Source organism: Oncorhynchus kisutch, linkage group LG9 (assembly GCF_002021735.2).
Source record: "Oncorhynchus kisutch isolate 150728-3 linkage group LG9, Okis_V2, whole genome shotgun sequence".
Taxonomy (NCBI): domain Eukaryota; kingdom Metazoa; phylum Chordata; class Actinopteri; order Salmoniformes; family Salmonidae; genus Oncorhynchus; species Oncorhynchus kisutch.
In genome coordinates this window covers 25,471,758-25,492,325 of record NC_034182.2, presented here as the reverse complement: position 1 = coordinate 25,492,325, position 20,568 = coordinate 25,471,758, and the positions used below count along the sequence as shown (strand labels likewise).

The 20,568-nt window shown below is 43.2% G+C and overlaps 1 long non-coding RNA gene across 1 annotated transcript in view; it reads left to right on the top strand.

Moving 5' to 3' along the window:
• LOC109882799 (uncharacterized) overlaps window positions 1-20,568 on the top strand; it is a 73,584-nt gene continuing 53,016 nt past the window's right edge. The window contains exons 1-3 of the long non-coding RNA XR_002254067.2: window positions 1-658; window positions 7,178-7,318; window positions 7,438-7,471. This is a non-coding gene — a long non-coding RNA (uncharacterized LOC109882799). The remainder of the gene's footprint in view (window positions 659-7,177; window positions 7,319-7,437; window positions 7,472-20,568) is intronic.

Here is a 20,568-nt window from a genome sequence, read left to right as displayed (position 1 = left end):
GGAAAGAGAGAGAGAGCGAGAGGGAGGGAGGAGGAAGATAAGAGCCATTACAACAGGAGAGTTGGGGAAACAGTATGCGTTTCAATTGATTAAGAACTGCGCAATTTCTTAGTATCCATCGCCGCTTTGGTCCTGGTGTCCTAAAATATATTGATATCTAAAGGCTTGTTTGGATTGAACATGCGTGTGGCAAACCCGCCCGCGGTGCACGCATAGCCTATACCGGCGGTTGTAGCAGCTACGTACTTGGCTTAGCGATTTTGAAACGGAATGTTCAATTCTTCTGCGAGAGGGCTGTACATTCATTTTGGAAGACGATATGCAAGATTAGAGATTACTGTACAGCTTTGAAATTGTGCAACAACACGAGACTAATCGTTGTGCCATGCCCATGGCTGATTCTCTAAATGCTCTCATCTCTCCCAAGCAACGATTTCATAATGTATCTGCGTGTACAGTTTCTGCAAGACGACATTTTCTAAATGGAGTAAGGATTTTTGACACATTATTCAGCTATTACTTAATTTGGGGAACGGTTTTGGGAGGCTACGTGGCTGAACGAACGTCATTCGTGTGGAAAGAAGATGTGTTACGAAGGTTTTTCTGTTACAGTGTGCAGCAACGGCACCTCCCATGAGAAAACAGCATGCACAAACAGGTACGATAAACGATTTTACTGTTATAGACTAATTAACACAGGCTTATAATGTTGCATAATTAACCAGAATTGCCGTATCAGAGAATGTTTAGCCAAAATTAGATCTAGAACGAATGGTATTGAGTGAATGCCTACTTTATAGGCTACTGGTATGCTATGTCCAACGATTGGAACAATGCATCCTAATTAAGAGATGATTATGCGCGTTGGTTACAAACATTTATTACACAGGCTACTACAACGTAACAAGGTAGATGCGAAGTTTCCTATTCGTTGCCTAAAACTACTAAGACGTAGGCTTTAGGAAAAGTAGCAAACGCATTTTGCACGTTGTGTTTCTGCCAGCTGTGTTTTATTCTTTCACAATTAGTAATATCGAAAGTGTTTGCAATATGGTCATCTGGTTACAATAACGATGGGTTTACGGGAACCCCGTATGAGTAGACGATGTTGTAATCGCCTAGTGACGGGCTGGTGTGCTGCTTTCGGTTCAACCTTTTTACTCTGCTATAACGTGATCAAAACCTACATGTGGCTTGAAGTTGTATCTTTCTCGGTGATGCCAGGGTCCAAAATGTCCTGTCTGTGATATTTAATGAAATAATGGTTAAGTAACCGCGGCCATTGAATGAAATCTAGGCCTTCCAGTGTTCGGGGAAGGAGTGTCGCATTTTCTTTCTGAAATGTCATGTGGTGAAGTTGTGGCGGGTTCCGTAGAATTTCCAGGAAAAGCGTTTGAATTTGTTCAATGTATTTTTTTTTCTCTCCATATCCTTGCCAGTTCTATCTCCGCCCACTTGATTCACGTCCTTATTTTCGCCACTAGAGGACGCCACAGGTCTATAAAATGGGCTTGACGTGGCTCTGCCTGGCTATCAGGGTTTTCTGATGGAAGTTTTAAAAGGTTATGGTTAGGCATTATGGTAAGGCAACATCCACCCGAAGCTTTTATTTTGACGTTGATAGATTACCACCTAGCTTTACAGGAAGCCTACTGGTCGTAACAGTTTATTGAGGGCTGATAGTTGGCACCCACTTCACTTGAAAAATAGTTTGCCCTACAGCCAATTCTGTCGAATCAAAATATTTTGCAAAAAACAATCAGATTTCGACAGAAATATGTCTTGAGACGCAAAGAAAGTTCAAGGAGAGGGGCTACAAAAATGATCAGATTAATATTGCCATTGAGAAAATTCTAAACAAAACGAGACATGACCTTTTTCAAGGGCAGTCTCGCAAAAATACGCATTCTTGTGTTCTAACTACCCGCTATTTAAAGCGTTCTGAACAAATTAAGGGAATCTTTCACAAACATTGCAACATTCTAAAATCCGATGAAAGTCTCGGTAATGTGTTTTCGAACCTTCTCTTGGTCGTATTCTCGCGGGGCAGAAATCTAAGAGACCAATTGGTACACTGATTTACCACCCCAAGATATTCCTGAACAACGTCTATTTGCGCCCCTACTGGATGGAAATTACAAATGTAATGGCTGTGCTCAATGCACTTATAAATGTAGATCCCTCAAACACCCACAAACAGGGAAATCGATCCCAATTAAAGGTGTTATTACGTGTTCCACTAAGGCAGTTATTTACCTTATAACTTGTCCTTGTGGTAAAAATTGTGGGTAAAAGAAAGCGCGAATTAAAAGTACGTATCTCAGAGCATCGTAGCACCATTAGGTGTAAACACTTTACTTACCCAGTTGCGGCCCACTTCTTAGAGGCAGGCCACTCGATTTCGTCTCTGCGTTAGATTGGCATCGAACATGTCACCCGCCCTAGGAGAGGGGGTGACCTTGATAATGTATTGTTAAAACGAGAGGCTGCCTGGATCTTTAACTTAGACTATTTCTCCCTTCGGTCTCAACGTAGACTGATCTGAAGCCATTATTGTGATTATTGTGACTTTGCCATTGTAATTGTTTGTAAGCTTGTGTAGTAGAAAATGAGTTTATGATCGTATGCTATCCATTTGTTGTTTGTATGCTGTTCTTTGTATGAAATTTTAATATTTTATAATTAACCAATGATATTAGGCCACTCTTGGCCATGATTACAGACACCTGTGTCTTTTGACACTATATAAACGAGTCATCCCGCAGTGTTTGTGATTATACCCTGATGAAGACAGCTTGGCTGTCGAAATGTTGGTAATTAAATTTTTTGCATCTGAGCTCCTAGTGTGCGGCCCTCTTTTATTTTCACGTTTTCTACTCCGCTAGCCAGCACCTCGCCTAAATAGTTGGGCGTTTTTTTTCTTCTTCTAGATTATAACTAGTAGTCGCCAAGAAAATACTTGTAGCTGAGATTAAATCAAGTCAAATTGTATTTGTCAGATGCTTCGTAGACAACAGGTGTAGACTAACAGTGAAGTGCTTACTTACGGGTCCTATACCAACAATACAGAGTGAAAGATAAGATGCCAAATTAAATAGAAATGGTGACAAAATTCAAACATATTGGGTGCGTTCGTAAATTCAGAAAGTTTTTGCGGAGGAGTAAATTCTGGGTTGATCTGAGCGTTCTGACCTCACAACGGCACCCAGGCTAACTGGCTAACGTTGGCTAACTTGCTAGCTACTTCCAGACACAAATGAGAGAACAGCTGACCATTTTACTCGCCCAAGCAAAGCTGATTAGACGGTTTCATGTTATCCAGAGCGTTGGTGACTGTAACGTTGCTTGCTGGCAACTATTGAATTATGATTTTTCTCCGAGGTTTACTGACACTTGTCATATTCAAGGGGTTTTGAGCGTTTGTATATTCCTCAGTTATTCTGCGCTCTGGCACCCGCAGAGAGGGCTACGAAATCGGAGTAGATAGTAAATTTTGTAAATTTACGAACGCACCCATTGACGCAACACACACACACACACACACACACACACACACACACACTCACACATAGACACACTTTAACATTCTTCACATACGCTACTCTGTTTATTATCTATCCGGATTGCCTAGTCACCTTTACCCCTACCTACATGCAGTGGCGATTTTAGCATGTACATCTTGTTGGGGCAAACACATTTTTTTTGGGGGGGGGGTGGGTGCATGCCAGCAAAGCTACTACACAACACTAAACAATACAGTAATTGCACTAAAACGGTGACACATGGTATCCACAAACTGTTAGGGCCAACAGCAGAGTCCCAACAGCAGTCCCATCACCTTACCGTTGCTACACCTGGCTATCAGCGGAGCCTTGTCTGGCAACGGTTCATTCAGCCTCATTTACTGCCTTTTAAAAAAACATACCTGATATGGCTGACTTGCTTAAACAAATGCGGTTTCTACTGGCAATTGAGATGTACAAACTGTGGCATAAGGGGATGACAAGCGCATAAGAGGCAATCCGTAATTTTGATTAAGACATTAATGAGCGAGCTAAGACGGACGTAGTCAATATAACTATTTATTCAGCACTTTTGAAATGTACAGCAACATAATTCAGGACATGGCCCGTTCTTACATTATTCTCCCTGTACACCAAGTCTGAACCGTAGGATAAGAAAAGGGAGCATATAAGCAGACAGTGAATGCTCTTACAATATCCGTCTTTCGGATGGGATGTTAAACGGGTGTCCTGACTCTCTGAGGTCATTACAGATCCCATGACACTTATCGTAACAGTAGGGGTGTTAACCCCGGTGTCCTGGCTAAATTCCCTATCTGGCCCTCAAACCATCAAGGTCACCTAATAATCCCCAGTTTACAATTGGCTCATTCATCCCCCTCCTCTCCCCTGTAACTATTCCCCAGGCCGTTGCTGCAAATGAGAACGTGTTCTCAGTCATCTTACCTGGTAAAATAACGGGATGATTACATTTCTCTAAAACAGGTTATAGGCTACATGTGACCCACCAAGTCAGAACAGTAGGCGAAATGAAGAGGTGAAAATAAACCAAATTATTAGGGTGAGGCACATGGGCTACTAACAACTTACTACACAACATACACTTAGTATTACTTTCTTAGCTACAGAATACATATCTCCCTGGCATATTACATAATTTATGCATCAGTATACAATACATTTTTGGACTCATCTTATTGTGCTGTGCTCACTTGAACAGGAAGGTGGCGCGACGGTCCTTCATTGGAAAATTTTGTCATCAAAGTCTGGCATTTTCTGAATTTATGGTGCTTTCAAGACAACTGGGAACTCTGAAAAAAACAAGGTCGAATGATGATAACATCAGTGATCTTCAGGTCGTAGATCGAGAAAGAGGCCCAAGTTCCCGATTTACAATTCCGAGCTGGATGACCGTTGAAAACGTATTTTCCCAGTCAGAGCTCAATTGTTTCCCGAGTTCCCAGTTGTCTTGAACTCACTGAAGTCAGATTTCCCAGATCCGAGTTAACAGTTGTTTTGAGCATGGCAGAATTCATCCTGGATTTATAGCATGGCCAATGTTGCTCTACCCTTAGATTTGGTGGTGATGTAGTCTCCCCATGAGTGACAGAACACTGAGCCAATCACGGCGCAACTAGAGAACATTACCAACCCCTACGCTACGTATTTTCCGCTGGCTACCCCACCACCACATAAAGCACTGAGCTGCACCTGCGTTTTGGAGCTGTCTTACTCAAAAAAAAAAAAAAAAAAAGAGACCATGTTTGTATGCGGCTTTATTAACTTATTTTTGCAAACTGATATATGACAAATATTAATTCCAAAATAACATGAAAAACAGGCAACCTTTTTTTAGCTTAAAATGTAGGGCTCAAAACCCACCCTGAATGATGGGTTGCCACTGCCTACATGCATATATTACCTGTACATATTACCTGTACATATTACCTGTACATATTACCTGTACATATTACCTGCACATATTACCTGCACATATTACCTGCACATTTTACCTGTACATATTACCTGTACATATTACCTGCACATATTACCTGTACATATTACCTGTAGATATTACCTCGTACATATTACCTGCACATATTACCTGTACATATTACCTGCACATATTACCTGTACATATTACCTGTAGACATTACCTCGTACATATTACCTGCACATATTACCTGTACATATTACCTGTACATATTACCTGTAGATATTACCTGTAGATATGACCTCGTACATATTACCTGTACATATTACCTGTACATATTACCTGTAGATATTACCTCATACATATTACCTGTACATATTACCTGTACATATTACCTGTAGATATTACCTCGTACATATTACCTGTAGATATTACCTCATACATATTACCTGTAGATATTACCTGTACATATTACCTGTAGATATTACCTGTAGATATTACCTCGTACATATTACCTGTAGATATTACCTGTAGATATTACCTCATACATATTACCTGTACATATTACCTGTACATATTACCTGTAGATATTACCTCGTACATATTACCTGTAGATATTACCTCATACATATTACCTGTACATATTACCTGTACATATTACCTGTAGATATTACCTCATACATATTACCTGTAGATATTACCTCGTACATATTACCTGTACATATTACCTGTAGATATTACCTCGTACATATTACCTGTAGATATTACCTCGTACATATTACCTGTAGATATTACCTGTACATATTACCTGTAGATATTACCTGTAGATATTACCTCGTACATATTACCTGTAGATATTACCTGTAGATATTACCTCATACATATTACCTGTACATATTACCTGTACATATTACCTGTAGATATTACCTCGTACATATTACCTGTAGATATTACCTGTAGATATTACCTGTACATATTGCCGGTAGATATTACCTGTACATATTACCTGTAGATATTACCTCGTACATATTACCTGTACATATTACCTGTAGATATTACCTTGTACATATTACCTGCACATATTACCTGTACATATTACCTGTACATATTACCTGTACATATTACCTGTAGACATTACCTCGTACATATTACCTGCACATATTACCTGTACATATTACTACCTCGTACCCCTGCACATTGACTCGGTACCGGTACTCCTTGTATATACTGTAGCGTCGTTATTGTTATTTTATTGTGTTATTATTTCCTTTTTATTTAGCATATTGTTCGTATTTTTTAACTCTGCGTTGTTGGGAAAGGGCTCGTAAGTAAGTATTTCACGGTAAAGTCTACACCTGTTGTATTCGGGGCATATGACAAATGCATTTTGATTTGATGTGGCCTCGAAATGCTCACGTGATACAATCAGGAATCCACTAGAGACCGACACACACTCCGACAATACTCCGTCTAAGTGTCTCCTGCGTTTAGGAATGGCTGAAGCTGCTGACATTAAAATGCTGGGGATGTTGTCACATGTTCAGGATAAGTGTGTTAATCTATAACAACAAATGAGCACCATTATTACTAACCGCAATGCTCTTGTGAGCTCCCTGATTTCTCCTCAGACACACAACTTAAGTCCTTACCTGTCATGCCAGGCCTCTAGGCTTCTCTTCAGTTCTAATGTCATTGCACTGACGTGCTTCTCTATTCGCAGCCTAACATGATGCCACGGCCTCGGTGTGCTGTTGGCATGGGCCAGCCTGGCATCACCTGAACAAACATTCAAGATGTTAACATCACGGTCAGGGGCTTTGCAGCCACAGCAAAGAGCCAATCATAATGACGTGTGGGAATGGTAAGTTTGGCGTCTTATCAAGTGATATCATTTGATTCCAAAAAATGTTTTTAAAGAAAGTGGATTTTAGAGCATTCTGCATTGCGCCGACAGAATGATTTGATGTTTCTCTCTTGCAGCGGGGCCGTCTGGTTGGAGCACGCAGTTAGCCGGGTAAGGAAGCGTGTCTGTACGTTTCTGTGCATTTATACAAATGCTGATCTTGTGCATCTGTGCTTGTGTTTGTCTGTGTATGTTTGCGTCTGTCACTGTTTGTATACAGTGACTATAGAAAGTCTCCAGCCCCCCTTGGATTTCTTCACATTTTATTGTGTTACAAAGTGGGATTAAAATTGATTTAATTGCCATTTTTTGGTCAGTGATCTACACAAATACTCTCATGTTAAGTGGACAATTACATTTTTTAAGACTAATAAAAATGAAACACATTATATGTTAGAAACACCTTTGGCAGCGAGTACAGCTGTGAGTCTTCTTGGGTAAGTCTTATAAGAGCTTTGCACACCTGTGTTGTGCAATATTTGCCCATTATTTTCAAAATTCTTCTAGCTCTGACAAGGTGTTGGGGATCATGGCTAGACAGCAAGTATTGCCATAGCTTTTAAAGCAGATTTAAGTAAAAAGCCAACTTGGCCACTCAAGATCATTCACTGTATTCTTGGTAAGCAACTGCAGTGTCGATTTGGCTTTGTGTTGTAGGTTATTGTCCTGCTGAGAGGTGAATTCCTCTCTCGGTTTCTGGTGTAAAGCAGACTGCAGCAGGTTTCCTCTAGGATTTGCCTGCGCTTAGCTCCATCCCGTTTATTTTCATCCTATAAAATCTCCCCTGTCTTTCCCGATGTCAAGCATACCCATAACATGATGCAGCCACCACCATGCTTGAAAATAAGGAGGCAGTTACTCTGATATTGTGTTGGATTTGCCCAAAACATAAGACTTTGCATTTAGGCAAAAAAAGTGTATTCCTTTGCCGTGTTTCTACTTTAGTGCCTTGTTGCAAACATATTCATGTTTTGTTGATCAATTTTATGATGTATATTTGTATTCTGTTATTTAGGTCATTATTGTGCAGTCACTACAATGTTGATCCATCGTTTTTCTCCCGTCACAACCATTGAAAGTTTTTTAAATCACCAATGGCCTCAATGTTGGCATCCCTGAGCAGTTTCCTTCCTTTCCTGCAGCTCAGTTCAGAAGGACGACTGCATCTTTTATGTGTCTGGGTGGTGTGTTACATAATCCACAGCATAATTATTAACTTGACCGTGCTTAAATATGTATTAGGTATTTGATTTGTTATTGTTACCCATCTACCAATCACTGCCCTTCTTTATGAGGGATTCGAAAAGCTCCATGGTCTTTGTAGTTGAAGATGTATGTATGTCGGACAGAGGAAGGGGTAGTCATTAAAAAATCATGTCAACCCCTATTAATTCACAGAGTGATTCCATATAACATATTATGTGATTTGTTAAGACAAATTTGACTTCTGAACTATACTGAACAAAAAGTGTTGGTCCCATGTTTCATGAACTGAAATAAAATATTTGCCATATGCACAAAAAGCTGATTTCTCTCAAATTTGGTGCACAAATTTGTTTACATCCCGTTAGTGAGCATTTCATAATCCATCCAGGTGTGGCATATCAAGTCAAGAAGCTGATTAAACAGCATGGTTATTACACAGGTGCATCTTGTGCTGGGGACAATAAAAGGCCATTCTAAAATGTGCGGTTTTGTCACACAACACGATGCCATAGATGTCTCAATTTATTTCAGTTGTCATGCTGACTGCAAGAATGTCCACCAGAGCTGTTGCCAGATAATTAAATGTTAATTTCTCAACCATAAGCCGCATCCAACGTCGTTTTAGAGAACTTGGCTGCATGTCCAACTTGGCCTCACAACCGCAGACCACGTGTAACCACACCAACCCAGGACCTCCACAACCGCCTTCTTCACCTTCCGGATCGTCTGAGACGAGCCACCCGGACAGCTGATGAAACTGGGGAGTAGTTCTGTCTGTAATAAAGCCCTTTTGTGGGGAAAAACTCATTCTGATTGGCTGGTCTTGGCTCCCCAGTTGGTGGGCCTGGTTGCCAAGTGGGTGAGACTATGCCCACTCGTGAAATCCATAGATTCGGGCCCAATGAATTTATTTTAATTGACTGATTTCCTTTTATAATCTGTAACTCAGTCAAATCTTTGAATTTGTTGCATGTTGCGTTGATATTTTTGTTCATTATAATTTAGGCTTACCTAAACAAAGGGGGTGAATAACCCATCTCGCAGTTATGACACTGTTATTAATGATTAATTCGAGTATTTTTTGTGTAGCTCATTGACAACAACAAAAAAGTCAATTAAATCTATTTCAGTCCCACTTTGTAATGCAACGAAATGTGGGGAAAGAAAGTTCAAGGGTGTGTAAACTTTCCCTAGGGACTGTATGTCTGTATCTGCTTGCACTGCTACTATGGGACCCGAGGCCTGCTCCTTCTCCGTCTGTATGTCACCGAGGTGATCACAGCTCAGTGCTATTAATGAGAGGTAACGATGGAGGGATGATGGACGGGAGAAAGAGAGCGAGAGAGATCTCTGGTGTGTTTTCTGGCCACTCCTCCCTCGTTCACAGCAGTGGTTATCTGATGTCCTCCTGTGACTGGGCGGTCTGATCTCTGGTGTGTTTTCTGGCCACTCCTCCCTCGTTCACAGCAGTGGTTATCTGATGTCCTCCTGTGACTGGGCGGTCTGATCTCTGGTGTGTTTTCTGGCCACTCCTCCTTCGTTCACAGCAGTGGTTATCTGATGTCCTCCTGTGACTGGGCGGTCTGATCTGTGTGTGTGTTCTGGTTTTGGCTCACTCTCACTGTTAACAATTTCATACATATCTCTTGACGCCTGCAAAGGGAATCCAGTTGTGTGTGGTCGATTTGATTTGGACTGCAACTGGGCGGATACCCTTGCTATCCACTCTCCTCTCTCTCGCTCTATCGCTCGTCCATGTTTCTTGTTCTCCCCTCTCGCTCTCTCTCTCTTTCTCTTTCCCTCTTTGTTAAAGCATGACAACATGTCACAGGAGAGCTCTACGTTGTGTTTCTTGGTGGGTGCCAGAACACACACACACACACAACGTTCAGCGTTTTGGCCCTGTGCCGAGAGGCCCTGTCTGGGAGCAGCTTATTTCCTGGAGGGGAGCGAGCAGCCCAAACAAGCGCACACACACACACCTTGTAACACCCCACACACCCTTCTCTCTCTTTCTTTCTGTCTCTTACACACACACACACACACACACACACACACACACACACACACACACACACACACACACACACACACACACACACACACACCTTGTAACACCCCACACACCCTTCTCTCTCTTTCTTTCTGTCTCTTACACACACACACACACGCCCCTGTCCCCCTTCTCCCCAGGACCCCACAGAGTCACACCTGGGTCTCTCAGTCATTCAGCCTCTCTTTCAGCTATATCACATTACCACTGGGTATTGAACATGGTCGAGCACACATTGACTGCATGCCAAACACTGTGGCTTTGTGTGCATGCGCGTATGTGTGTGTGTCTGTGTGTTGAAGTGGGAGGTAGAATCATGTGCACATGAGAAGCATTGGTTGTGTGTGCTGATACAGAACGTGTTATTTCTGTCTGAGGTTTGCTGTTTTGTTGTTGAATATCTCATCTTTCCTTTTACTTGTTACTGTTGTCTGGCTCTGTAACAGTTGACCTTGAATGCAGTGTGTGCGTGAGAGAGATGTGGGACTGTTCTGGGAAATCCAGACCATAAACCATCAGAAGGTCGAGTTGAGCGCTTGCATTAATTACCATGACAACCCTGTCCATCAGCAGCCATCACACACACACACCAGGGTTTCCGTTAGGAAAATGTGGCGCCGGACAACTTGACCGGGAAGATTTTAATTGGCCATTTGAGAAATGTACCGGACCCATATGCATTAGGGCGTCGACCCACGGGGGCGTATCTTTCCTCCAAAGTCTTACAGTCATCATCATGAATCAAGTCGACAATTTACTGGCAAATCTTTTTTAATCCTTGTCATATGAAGAGAAATAATGAAGAGAAATTATAGATAAAACGTATCGGTCCTCATCGGCCATTGGACATTAAGATTTCACACCAAGTTGGAAATCGCAAATTCAACAAGGAGTCGTTTGGAAGGAATCAGTGGCTAACTGCAGGTGTTGCAAAGAAACAACTAACGTTAGCCTGCTACTCAATGGAGTGGCTGTGTGTGTGTGTGTGTGTGTGTCCAGAGTTCCCACCATAAATCCATAGAATGCCAGACTTTGATGACAAAGTTTGATGACAAAATTTGCCCATAAAGGACCGCTGCGTCACCTTCACAAGGTGAGTCCAAAAATATATTGTATGCTGCTGCATAAATGATGTAAAATTCCAGGGAGATATGTATACTGTAGCTAAGAAAGTAATACTAAGTGTATGTTGTGTAGTAAGCTGTTAGTAGCTGTTAGTAGCCCATGTGCCTCACCCTAATAATTGGGTCTATTTTCACCAATGCGGTATTGTAAACACAGTGCTACTGTCAGTGCTACTGACAGTAGTGGTGGCGTTTGGCTTGCACCTGCAAATTCAGAACACACACAACATTCTACAATATAATTGTGTTATTTAACGCGTCAAATAGTGTTATATGATGTGTATCTTTTTTAACACGCAAAGACCCAAACGGCGTTCAATGTGCCTCACACTAATAATTTGGTATATTTTCACCTCTTCATTTTGCCTACTGTTCTATCTTGGTGGAGCACCTATAGCCTATAACCTGTTTTAGAGAAATGTATTCATCGAATATTGTAAGAGCTTTCATTTTCTGTTTATATGCCCCCTTTATTTATCCTACTGTTCTGACTTGGTGTACAGGGAGAACACTGTAAGAACGGCCCATGTTCTGAATTCGCTGTACATTTCAAAAGTGCTGAACTACGTCCGTCGTTGCTTGATCATTAATGTCTTAATCGAAATTACGGATTGCATCTTATCCGCTTGTCCCTTTATGCCGTAGTTTATGCCACATTAGTCATATCAGCTATATTTTTTTTAAAGGCAGTAAATGAGGCTGAATAAACTGTTTCGCTGATAGACAAGGCTCCGCTGATAGCCAGGTGTAGCTGTGGTAAGGTGTTGGGACAGCTTTATGTAGGCCCTAACAGTTTGTGGGCACCGTTTGTCAGTGCTATAGTGCAATTCATGTATTGTTTAGTGTTGTGTTGTGTAGTGGCTTTGCTGGCATGAATCCCACAATTTTTTTTTTTTTCCCCCCACCAAGATTTACATGCTAAAATCGCCACTGCACTACTTCCATATACACTTAATGGTTAAAACATTATGCATCTTTCCATGACATAGACTGACCAGGTGACTCCAGGTGAAAGCTATGATCCCTTACTGATGTCACTTGTTAAGTTAACTTCAATCAGTGTAGTTGAAGGGGAGGAGACAGATTAAAGAAGGATTTTTAAGCCTTGAGACATGGATAGTGTATGTGTGCCATTCTGAAGGTGAATATATTTAACAAAATATTTAAGTGCCTTTGAATGGGGTATGATAGTAGGTGCCAGGCGCACCAGTTTGTGTCAAGAACTGCAATGCTGCTGGGTTTTTCACACTCAACAGTTTCCCGTGTGTATCAAGAATGGTCCACCACCCAAAAGACATCCAGCCAATTTGACACAACTGTGGGAAGCATTAAGAGTCAACATGGGCCAGCATCCCTGTGGAACACATTCGGCACCATGTAGAGTCCATATCCCGACGAATTGAGGCTGTTCTGAGGGCAAAAGAGGAGGTGCAACTCAATATTAGGAAGGTGTTCTTAATATTTTGTACACTCAGTGTATACTTCCATTCGTTTTTTGAACTTGTACCAGGCTACCTTCAGACGAGATCCGCGGGCGGCCCGAGAGCAAAACAACCGACAAGTACGTGTCCGTGAGAGTCTCACCTCTCCATATCAGTGTGTAGCCCAAACTGTTCAGACGCCCACAGACAGAAGTTGGCAGATCGGCGGTACCGACTACAGACGAGTCCCGTGAGGCGGAGAACATGGTCATTTTGTGGTCGTATTTGATTGTAGGTCAAACCGTTCAGACTCGCAGACATTTTCGTGAGAAGACACATTTCCGGGATGCCTCGTGGTCTGACAAACACCACTGTGGCTCGGCCACCTTCCACCCCAGATGCGGAACGCCGCCGGTGGGGGATGTGGGGGATTGAGACGCGTCCCGTGCAACAACAACAACAACAAATATATATATCTCTGGCTTAAACAGACACATTTTGATGTGGATGATATTATTATGCTAATTATATATAACTTTGTGTCATTTTCATTCTGCTTTTTATGACTAACCACATGACAATGATTTTGAGAAATGAAAACGTTCAAATGGAAACGAAACTGTTCCACGGAAATGGGCATATGAAATCACAACTGGCACGCAGAACGGCAAACATGTTAGGATCAATGGGAAGCTTTCCCCAGTCTTGAAACTTACACGCGGCGCCTATGGAGTCTTTATAAAATAATTGCCTCCGTGTTTCCATGGTAGGATTTCGCTGCCTCCAGCTCACATTGTTAAGTGGTGGGTGACACGCTGACAGCCTGTTGTCTGCACTTGAATGGTGAATAGGAGGCACACTTCAATAACCAGTTGAGAAATAAAAATAGTAGCTATTATTAATCGTGCACCAAAACAGTTGAATTTATCGGCTTTAAATTATTTTTAAAAATATTTAAAAAATTGGCTAATGGAAACCCTGACACACACACAAACTGTCTTCTTCTCAGACATCTGCATATTGTCACCTTCACTCTCCTTTCACTCTCTCATCTCAGTTGCGTTCTTCCTCCCTTTATCGCTCTCTCTCTATACCCCTTTAACTCACTGCTGTTGCTCTTTATTTTAATGACTGTGGCTGGATACTGTCGGACCACGAATCCTTGAGAGAGAGAGAGAGAGAGAGAGAGAGAGAGAGAGAGAGAGAGAGAGAGAGAGAGAGAGAGAGAGAGAGAGAGGAGAGAGAGAGAGAGAGAGAGAGAGAGAGAGAGAGAGAGAGAGAGAGAGAGAGCGAGAGAGAGAGAGAGAGAGAGAGAGAGAGAGAGAGAGAGAGAGAGAGAGAGAGAGAGAGAGAGAGAGAGAGAGAGAGAGAGAGAGAGAGAGAGAGAGAGAGAGAGAGAGAGAGAGAGAGAGAGAGAGAGAGAGAGCGAGAAGAGCGAGAAGAGCGAGAAGAGCGAGGGATAGAGAGCTGACGCAAGACTGCTGGAGGGAGGTGGCAGGAAGCTGTGGGACTAGAGAAGAGAGGAGGAGCTGGAGCGGCTTTCGTACACCTCCTTCACGGAGCGAGGGAACATAGCATCACACTGAGGGAGGAGGAGAAGAAGGAGCCAGGAGAGAGAGGAGGAGGAGCTGACATCATCCACTGTGCCCACCTGCTGAAGACATGGACACACAGCAGACATCGTCTTCCATTGCAAAACTACCATTCCAGTATTTTACTTGCTATATTGTATTTACTTTGCCATCATGGCCTTTTTTGCCTTTACCTCCCTTCTCACCTCACATTGTATATAGACTTGTTTATACTGCATTATTGACTGTATGTTTGTTTTTACTCCATGTGTAACTCTGTGTCGTTTTATCTGTCGAACTGCTTTGCTTTATCTTGGCCAGGTCGCAATTGTAAATGAGAACTTGTTCTCAACTTGCCTACCTGGTTAAATAAAGGTAAAATAAAATAAAATAAATAAATTGTGTGTGGTTACAGGGTTCATTGTGTGTGGTTACAGGGTTAATTCTGCTGGGTTACAGGGTTCATTCTGCTGGGTTACAGGGTTCATTGTGCGTGGTTACAGGGTTCATTCTGCGTGGTTACAGTGTTCATTCTGCGTGGTGACAGGGTTCATTGTGCGTGGTTACAGGGTTCATTGTGCGTGGTTACAGGGTTCATTCTGCGTGGTTACAGGGTTCATTTGGTTCATTCTGCGTAGTTACAGGGTTCATTCTGCGGGGTGACAGGGTTCATTGTGCGTGGTTATAGGGTTCATTGTCCGTAGTTACAGGGTTCATTGTGCGTGGTTACAGGGTTCATTCTGTGTGGTTACAGGGTTCATTGTGCGTGGTTACAGGGTTCATTCTGCGGGTTACAGGGTTCATTCTGCGGGGTTACAAGGTTCATTGTCCGTAGTTACAGGGTTCATTGTGCATGGTTACAGAGTTAATTCTGCGGGGTTACAGGGTTCATTTGGTTCATTCTGCGTAGTTACAGGGTTCATTCTGCGGGGTGACAGGGTTCATTGTGCGTGGTTATAGGGTTCATTGTCCGTAGTTACAGGGTTCATTGTGCGTGGTTACAGGGTTCATTCTGTGTGGTTACAGGGTTCATTGTGCGTGGTTACCGGGTTCGTTCTGCGGGGTTACAGGGTTCATTGTGCGTGGTTACAGGGTTCATTCTGCGTGGTTACAGGGTTCATTCTGCGTGGTTACAGGGTTCATTCTGCGTGGTTACAGGGTTCATTGTGTGTGGTTACAGGGTTCATTGTGTGTGGTTACAGGGTTCATTCTGCTGGGTTACAGGGTTCATTGTGCGTGGTTACAGGGTTCATTCTGCGTGGTTACAGTGTTCATTCTGCGTGGTGACAGGGTTCATTGTGTGTGGCAGTGTATTAGTGCCACTTGATGGGATCAGTTACATTAATGGGCTGGTTTGTGCGATCGAACAGGAGAGAAGAGATGGGCGCCTGTCAACGAGAGACTGAAATAAGATGGAGTGACAAAGAGAGTGAGAGGGATGAGATGGGAGCGCTAGAGAGAACATGAGGCTGTTAGAGTTAGAGAGTAATGTGATGAGAAGGGAGGGAGAGAGAGAGGGATGTGATGAGATGGAAGAGCTCTCCTCTGCAGTGCATGTTATCTAATATACCCCCCCCCTCCCGTGTGAAACAGATTTTACAGAGAGACAGGGGTAAAGAGAGAGGAGTAGAGATAAACAGAGAGAGAGAAGTAGAGGGAAGCAGGGTTTGACAGCAACAAGATCTCATAGTTTCCCTTTGAAATTCCACGTCAATTCTGCGGGGTTCATTATTCGTGGTTACAGGGTTCATTCTGCGGGGTTACAGGGTTCATTCTGCGGGGTTACAGGGTTCATTCTGCAGATTTACAGGGTTCATTCTGCGGGGTTACAAGGTTCATTCTGCGGGGTTACAGGGTTCATTCTGCGGGGTTACAAGGTTAATTCGGTTCATTCTGCGTAGTTACAGGGTTCATTGTGCATGGTTACAGGGTTCATTCTGCGTGGTTACAGGGTTCATTCTGCATTGGGGCAGCAGGGTAGCCCTAGTGGTTAGAGTGTTGGACTAGTAACCAAAAAGTTGCAAGTTCAAATTCCTCAGCTGACAAGGTACAAATCTGTCGTTCTGCCCCTGAACAGGCAGTTAACCCACTGTTCCTAGGCCGTCATTGAAAATAAGAATTTGTTCTTAACTGACTTGCCTAGTTAAATAAAGGTAAAAAAAAATAATAATAATGGTTACAGGGTTCATTCTGCGGGGTTACAGGGTTCATTCTGCTGGGTTACAGGGTTCATTCTGCGGGGTTACAGGGTTCATTCTGCGGGGTTACAGGGTACATTCTGCGGGGTTACAGGCAGTCTCTATGGGGGTGCCACAGGGTTCAATTCTTGGACCGACTCTCTTCTCTGTATACATCAATGAGGTCGCTCTTGCTGCTGGTGAGTCCCTGATCCACCTCTACGCAGACGACACCATTCTGTATACTTCCGGCCCTTCTTTGGACACTGTGTTAACAACCCTCCAGGCAAGCTTCAATGCCATACAACTCTCCTTCCGTGGCCTCCAATTGCTCTTAAATACAAGTAAAACTAAATGCATGCTCTTCAACCGATCGCTACCTGCACCTACCCGCCTGTCCAACATCACTACTCTGGACGGCTCTGACTTAGAATACGTGGACAACTACAAATACTTAGGTGTCTGGTTAGACTGTAAACTCTCCTTCCAGACCCATATCAAACATCTCCAATCCAAAGTTAAATCTAGAATTGGCTTCCTATTTCGCAACAAAGCATCCTTCACTCATGCTGCCAAACATACCCTTGTAAAACTGACCATCCTACCAATCCTCGACTTTGGCGATGTCATTTACAAAATAGCCTCCAATACCCTACTCAACAAATTGGATGCAGTCTATCACAGTGCAATCCGTTTTATCACCAAAGCCCCATATACTACCCACCATTGCGACCTGTACACTCTCGTTGGCTGGCCCTCGCTTCATACTCGTCGCCAAACCCACTGGCTCCATGTCATCTACAAGACCCTGCTAGGTAAAGTCCCCCCTTATCTCAGCTCGCTGGTCACCATAGCATCTCCCACCTGTAGCACACGCTCCAGCAGGTATATCTCTCTAGTCACCCCCAAAACCAATTCTTTCTTTGGCCGCCTCTCCTTCCAGTTCTCTGCTGCCAATGACTGGAACGAACTACAAAAATCTCTGAAACTGGAAACACTTATCTCCCTCACTAGCTTTAAGCACCAACTGTCAGAGCAGCTCACATATTACTGCACCTGTACATAGCCCACCTATAATTTAGCCCAAACAACTACCTCTTTCCCAACTGTATTTAATTTTAATTTATTTATTTATTTTGCTCCTTTGCACCCCATTATTTTTTATTTCTACTTTGCACATTCTTCCATTGCAAAACTACCATTCCAGTATTTTACTTGCTATATTGTATTTACTTTGCCATCATGGCCTTTTTTGCCTTTACCTCCCTTCTCACCTCACATTGTATATAGACTTGTTTATACTGCATTATTGACTGTATGTTTGTTTTTACTCCATGTGTAACTCTGTGTCGTTTTATCTGTCGAACTGCTTTGCTTTATCTTGGCCAGGTCGCAATTGTAAATGAGAACTTGTTCTCAACTTGCCTACCTGGTTAAATAAAGGTAAAATAAAATAAAATAAATAAATTGTGTGTGGTTACAGGGTTCATTGTGTGTGGTTACAGGGTTAATTCTGCTGGGTTACAGGGTTCATTCTGCTGGGTTACAGGGTTCATTGTGCGTGGTTACAGGGTTCATTCTGCGTGGTTACAGTGTTCATTCTGCGTGGTGACAGGGTTCATTGTGCGTGGTTACAGGGTTCATTGTGCGTGGTTACAGGGTTCATTCTGCGTGGTTACAGGGTTCATTTGGTTCATTCTGCGTAGTTACAGGGTTCATTCTGCGGGGTGACAGGGTTCATTGTGCGTGGTTATAGGGTTCATTGTCCGTAGTTACAGGGTTCATTGTGCGTGGTTACAGGGTTCATTCTGTGTGGTTACAGGGTTCATTGTGCGTGGTTACAGGGTTCATTCTGCGGGTTACAGGGTTCATTCTGCGGGGTTACAAGGTTCATTGTCCGTAGTTACAGGGTTCATTGTGCATGGTTACAGAGTTAATTCTGCGGGGTTACAGGGTTCATTTGGTTCATTCTGCGTAGTTACAGGGTTCATTCTGCGGGGTGACAGGGTTCATTGTGCGTGGTTATAGGGTTCATTGTCCGTAGTTACAGGGTTCATTGTGCGTGGTTACAGGGTTCATTCTGTGTGGTTACAGGGTTCATTGTGCGTGGTTACCGGGTTCGTTCTGCGGGGTTACAGGGTTCATTGTGCGTGGTTACAGGGTTCATTCTGCGTGGTTACAGGGTTCATTCTGCGTGGTTACAGGGTTCATTCTGCGTGGTTACAGGGTTCATTGTGTGTGGTTACAGGGTTCATTGTGTGTGGTTACAGGGTTCATTCTGCTGGGTTACAGGGTTCATTGTGCGTGGTTACAGGGTTCATTCTGCGTGGTTACAGTGTTCATTCTGCGTGGTGACAGGGTTCATTGTGCGTGGTTACAGGGTTCATTGTGCGTGGTTACAGGGTTCATTCTGTGTGGTTACAGGGTTCATTGTGTGTGGTTACCGGGTTCGTTCTGCGGGGTTACAGGGTTCATTGTGCGTGGTTACAGGGTTCATTCTGCGGGGTTACAGGGTTCATTCTGCGGGGTTACAGGGTTCATTCTGCGTGGTTACAGGGTTCATTGTGCGTGGTTACAGGGTTCATTCTGCTGGGTTACAGGGTTCATGGTGTGTGGTTACAGGGTTCATTCTGCTGGGTTACAGGGTTCATTCTGCGTGGTTACAGGATTCATTGTGCGTGGTTACAGGGTTCATTCTGCTGGGTTACAGGGTCATTCTGCGTTGTTACAGGATTCATTGTGCGTGGTTACAGGGTTCATTCTGCATGGTTACAGGGTACATTGTGCGGGGTTACAGGGTTCATTCTGCTGGGTTACAGGGTTCATTCTGCGTTGTTACAGGATTCATTGTGCGTGGTTACAGGGTTCATTCTGCATGGTTACAGGGTTCATTGTGCGTGGTTACAGGGTTCATTCTGCGTGGTTACTGGGTTGAAACAGAAACAACTCTAAGGTTAACAGTTTAGGCTCATCATTCAGAGTGATTAAGGTTCGGGCTATGGTTTGGGGAAGGCTTACAACAAAATAATGAAAAACAACGTGCTATTATGGTCAGGTATGAACCGAATTCACAGTATTCACAGTATTCACAGGCCTTGATAGAGCGTTGTGAACTGCACCATAGTACCTGGGTCTAAGCAGCGTGCCTCAGCGCCGAGCATCATGATTTCGCGCCCAGTGCTGGCCAATCGCTCTTCTTTCTTTGTCCGATGAGCTCCGAGGAAGGCACATATCCACCTTCTTAGAACCTTTTCAAACGTCTGAAATTGCCGTTTATTTCTAGTGACCAGCCTGGTGAAAGATGGAGAAGGAGATAGATACATGTAGCGATAGTGAGGGGAGAGAGAGAAAGCTAAATAGATGTAGAGATAGTGAGAGAAAGATCGCTAGAAGTTTACCCACACGTCTCCTCTGTGCACTGTGGTTGTCACGGTGGCAAAAACTGTTAGTGGCATCCTCCCTGGCACCTCTCTGCCTCGCTCGGAAACACTCAGACCTACTTCTACATCAACTGTCACCGCCACCATACTGTGTGTGTGCACCTGTGTAAAATACCTTGCCATGTATTGAGATGTGTTGAGAGCTCCTAGATGGTGTCAGATAAGTGTTTGGTAATGTGTGTGTAGAGAGGGCACAGGTGTGTCAACACTGCAACT